This window comes from Dicentrarchus labrax, unplaced genomic scaffold (genome assembly GCF_905237075.1).
Source record: "Dicentrarchus labrax unplaced genomic scaffold, dlabrax2021, whole genome shotgun sequence".
NCBI classification, from domain to species: domain Eukaryota; kingdom Metazoa; phylum Chordata; class Actinopteri; family Moronidae; genus Dicentrarchus; species Dicentrarchus labrax.
In genome coordinates this window covers 19313750-19319588 of record NW_026136718.1, presented here as the reverse complement: position 1 = coordinate 19319588, position 5839 = coordinate 19313750, and positions in this window count along the sequence as shown.

Sequence of the window (5839 nt, the reverse complement as noted above, 5' to 3'; positions counted from 1 at the left end):
CGTGCGTGGCATCTTGGTATCTGGATTGTGTGTGTGTGTGTGTGTGTGTGTGTGTGTGTGTGTGTGTGTGTGTGTGTGTGTGGGTGTGGGTGTGGGTGTGGGTGTGGGTGGGTGTGGGTGTGGTGTGGTGTGTGTGTGTGTGTGTTGCTATGAGCTGAGTAATGGAGCGCAGTCATGCTGGCAGTGTACTGAGGAGTGTGAAGTCGGTCTATTTTTCTGTGGTCATACTGCCTAAAGCCATGCAGTCAGAGCAGATTCACTCAGAACACCAAGACTGCGTTATGCCACCTGCTGGCACAACCTCAGCACTGCAGTCTAGCAGGCAATATGTTCCTGTAAACATTTCGCCCACGATTAAAGTTACAATTTAACATTATGTCTGCGTGAGGGGGGTTTTGAGTTCATCAGATTTTTCTTCCTCTTCCCTCTTCTTCAACTAACAACTTAGCAGTAAACACAATCTAATAAAAAAAAAAAAGATTAGAAAAAAAACATGTCTTATGAAAGAACGACTAAGCATATTTGTAATTTTATTAAACTCTAGCTGGGAGATGAATGTCCTTCAGATGACATGAATTGAACAAATTCAAAGTCAGTCCAATAACTGTTGAGGCAAGGAAGGTTTAGCATCTTTCAAACACTGGTGATTCAAAGAGATTTACATCAGGAAAAGAGTTGCAATAGAACATTAAAAGCGAGATGATAATTTCCAAAGAATTATTATTTTACATTAAAAGTTAGATACATAAGAAATAAACAACCCTTGATACAATCAGGAGTTTTGCTTACATCCTTACTTGCTCTGCTATGTCCAGTAGTTGATGGGGGCTCATTAGTAGCAAATGTTAACAAACTTTAGATAAATGTTGTGGTGTAACTGACATTACAGATTCAGTTTTATAACCTTGTGTGTCTCCTTTACTTTAACTATTATATTTTAATATTAACCATAATCCCATAATTGTCATTTGCCACAGTGGCTGCTATTCGGCAAAAAAAGTCTCACTTTACAGTGAAACTGAAAATAAAGTCAGTTAAAGCTAAACTAACTAATATTTTTAGATGACTAATTATAATGTAAAAGTCGGTCGCAACTTTACTGTTCTGGTTCACGCTCACAGCTCCCATCAGCATAGTTTCTGGCTACTTCAGCAAAAAGGCTCTGACAAACCCACCGCACACTCCCTAAATCAACAAACAGCAGACAGACACAGTTAGTAACTAACTAGTGAACATATTGGAGCATTTAGTGGGTAAAGAGCCAGATAGTTTCCTCAGGAGTTGGTGTAGACCAAAACCTAAGCTAAAGGAGAGTAAATATATTACTTAAATTTGTTTCAGGTAAACACAAACATGACTCAAAATAATGGTAATGTTACTCTGTACTGTTGGATGTGTAAGTGCTAACATTCACCACATCACATTCACTATATCAACTTTATAAGGCGACAGTATCAGTGTTTCCATTGCCTCCAAGTGGCCAAAAAATCTGTTATTGCAGGTTTAAAGTATAGAAATACAAGCACAGAAACTGTGGGTTACTCTTAGTAATCATTTGTTGCTTTATGGCCCTTCATGGGAGTGTCTGTGCAGGGAAATCAACGATAAGATATCAACAGAAATCAAAGCAGCTCTTCCTCGATAATTCCAACAAAGGTGCAATAAAAAACAGTCGTAATTCATCGTGATAAATCCTGATCACTTGTTTTATGACCAATTTAATGATAAGACAGATATCAACTGGGTAACTTTTCTTTACAAATTACTACATGATGTGTTAATATATAAAACCCGAGAGCTGAATCGATATCTGCTCCTAAGCTCGGCCTAATGTGCTCCCTGTGGGATTGGACGCCATCGTGCTTTGAGTGAGTGTCAATGGTTAATTTGATTACCACATTATGAAAGGAGCACTCAGTGGCTTGGCAGTTCCTTTAATACCCAACAGTCTCTCTCCAACACATAACACACAGACAAACTCCTTCTTTACCTCGCATGACTCACTTGCAGGAGCACATAAGGTTACAATGTGCAGCCACTGTGCACATCAGCAGCGTGAAAGGGTCCCTGTGGGCCTGTGCTCTCAGCAAGGCTCTCCCACACAGAAATAAACGTGTGGTGAGGGCAGACAGAGGGAGGTGGGCGAGGTAAGAGCGAGAAATTAAGACGAGGGAGTTGGGAAAGTGAGAATGTGGGAGGGAGAGATCGAGGAAGAGAGGGATGTTGCCTGTTAACCTCAGACAGGAATATGGGCAAGAAAATGTTCTTTCCACCCTGACGTAAGTACCAATAAAGAGTCCACTCCTCCTCCCTGCTTTGTGTGTGTGTGTGTTTAACTGTTTTGTGTGTGTGTGTGTGTGTGTGTGTGTGTGTGTGTGTGTGTGTGTGTGTGTGTGTGTGTGTGTGTGTGTGTGTGTGTGTGTGTGTGTGTGTGTGTGTGTGTGTGAGCGTGAAATAGAGCCCAAAGTGTGAGAGTCCTTATTAGGGTACAACATGTTCTTGGCTGCTAATGTGATTGAAGTCCAGATCCTTAAATAAATCTGAGCCAAATTCACATTCATAGCTGAACATTTGTCTTAATGAGGAAAAATCAGTAGCTTCTTTCCATAAATGAGATTATTACTGCCGTGTTTGCAAACATTACTGATGCAAACACATTAATAACTTGGAATTAGTTGATGTCTAGCGTTAATCCATGTATTAAAAGACCTGCCAATCAATTTGACAGCAGGGTCCTGTGTTTTGAATTTTATTGGTGGAATGACCTTAAAGGCTATATTTGTATCACAGACTGGGCCTTTCAGCAGTGAACCTTAAGCTTACATAATGTGCCACACCTCAAAACACTGAAATGAAGATGAGAGAAAAGCTTTTGAAGTTTGAAGGCTACTAGGCCAAAAACAAATCATGGTCAGACAAAATTAGATAATGCGCTGTGTTTGGATGGCCAAAGGGGCATCTACTATAAGCTAGGCTAGTTAGCTTTTAGCGGGACTTTATGTGTTGCTTTTACCATTAGATTTAACTGCTGCCTTATTAGTGTGGTAAAACAAAATCAATTACCAAGACGATGCAGCATTAAAATTGATTTTTCAGTTACAGGAAACAGTTGAGACAAAGCCAGTAAATTAGCTTTAGCTGTTGTCCAACTATTAGGTGGAGCAAAGTCTCAAAGTCAGTTTTGACCTAGGCCTACCTTTTCATTGTCATTCCTACATATTTTACATGCTTTTGTTTTTTCTTTACAAAGGTTTTACATTTCTGTGGCATAATGATTTATATAAGGTAAGACAAAACCACTGAATTAACGAAATTGTGGTCATCTAACGATTCAAACACAAAGTCTTTGTGAGATTTTCAATTTCATGAATCAAAAAGGTTTGTATTACTTCTCTTATATTGGCAGGTTTGTCTGTCTCTTCCACAACAGTTTTAAATTGACTGTGTGTGTGTGTATTTGTGTGTATATGTGTACATGCAAACATTGCCCACATAGAGAGTATGAGTCAACCCTGAGAGGAAAAGGGATGGATCTCTGCCTGGATGCCCAGCAGGCCTTTGCTCAGTGTCTTAACTCTCTCCAGCAGTTCCTCGCTGCCTAATACCCACTTTGGAGTAATCTACCTCTAGTAGCTCAAAACACATTTGTTTAGAAATGTGGCAGCACCAGCCTCTTAACCATCTTGCCCTCACTCAGTCTGTGGAGAAGTATGATTTTTCCATCCATCTACAGTACACCAACTATACTCCTGTGTCTCTAAGTCAGCCCAGCTTCTCTCTCCCCTTGTATGTAAAGCCTCTCCATGCAGATCCATACTCTGGATTACCTTGGCAAAGGAGCAACTCACATGATGGGGGGGGGCAAGGCTTTAGGAAGGTAGAATTAGATGCATTTGCATTCATGCTGCACATCCACAAGAAGTGACCTACTTAAATCTTAGGAAGCTAATTGTTCAGTGTAAACACACCATTTTTCATCCATAAACAAATATGCAACTGTTTGGATGCAACTACTTGATGTCAAGTGCACAATTTGATGGCTCAGCTACATTGGACATTTTTTTGAATTCCCTGAATCACTGAAGTGACCAGCAGAGGAAAGCTTGAAATGGATAGCCAGAGAGCACTGATTGCTTTATGGTTCTTCCCTCGTATTGTATTTTACTGCAGTCTGCCAAATTCACATTAGCTGAGCAAGCGGTCAGTGCCTGGAGCAGGACCGGTGACTTGAGCCCAGTGGTACTGAGGAGACTGTGGCTGTGCAACAGTGGCAGGAGCTTCAAGGAGACAATTTCAGCAATCTCAATCATCTGACCAGGATGAGTGGTTTTCTCTCACGCTGTCTGGTTCCCATAATACAAGACAGTGTGTGTGTATGTGTGTGTATGTATCAGTGTGTGTGTGAGAGTGACAAAGAAAGAGATCAAGGATAAAACAAGAGCACCACCTGCTGGTTCGGGCTTTTAAATGACCCACACTCGCACGTGCATGGGCTGCCTCCGAGAGCTCTCTGCATGATAAGGCACTATCTATTGGAGCTGTACATCACCCAGACAGCCATTAGGAAGGCATGAAGTCCTAAACCACCCACACACTCACACACACACACACACACACACACACACACACACACACACACACACACACACACACACACACACACACACACACACACACACACACACACACACACACACACACACACACACACACACACACACACACACACACACACACACACACACATGAATCAGCTCTCTCCTCTCCTCTCCTGAAATTACTTGTTTCCACTGAGCCGTACATAGAGCAAAAATTTTATGTGCTGTACCTGTAATATCTCATACTTGAGGCTCATAGCAATGTGTTTTTTGTACATTACATTTCCCTTATATATTATGTTTTGGTGGCATGAAATCATCATCTGTCCATTTTTTGGAAAATGAACCTTGTGAAGAAGTGCCACAATCCTATATAACATGTGGTGCATTTTTATCCTGGAGTTTTGGTTCATGACATTTCTTTCTATTTATTGAACCTAGTTATGAAGGATTTACCCTGCTATTTAAAGCTAGCTATTTAAGCTAGGCTTTCTCTGCAACCACACTTTAACAAACCAAATACTTGGCAGTCCTTAAAACACCCTTATCCCATACATAACTAAAAAAAATTATACAGTTCTGCTCTATCTGTCATCCATAGTTCAGTTACAGAGGAACAAATGGCTGCATGTCAAGTACGCAACCAAAATTACAAAGCAGATGTTTTCCTATGACAGATGAGGGAATCCACGAGCCATTTGAATAATGAAAATGGATCGTAGACTGCCCGGTGTTGAATCCTGACACTCGGCCAACAGGGTGAGGTTGTTTTTTGAAAACTGAGTAGAAAGTACAGAGCGGAGTGACTTGGTTTAGTCATTTATTTATATGCATTTTCCTCTTATTCTGGGTTGAAAGCTAAACATTCACAGTCCAGTGTGAGTAGAGTTTGGCCCTAGAAGTTACTGTTTACGTGCCTCTGAGCGAATCCCAAAATGAGCAGACTGATCCTGAGCTCTGACCTTTGTTTTTGACAGCTGTGTGCGGGGATAAAAGCTAAACTGCAGGTTTAAAATGTCAGCAAACCCCAGAGCAGTTTTTTTTTGGTGAATTTTCAGTGTTGTCTGGGGGTTATAAGCTAGTGCATCTGGTGTGGGAAGGTTGTACTTTAGTGGTAGCGTCCTACGTGTGTTGGTGTTTTTTTTTTTACACATCTTAACTGGGGAAAGCACTAAAGCACTAGAGGGAGCTAAGGCATTACTAAGACATATTGAAATCATTGCTCTCTCTCTCTCTCTGTC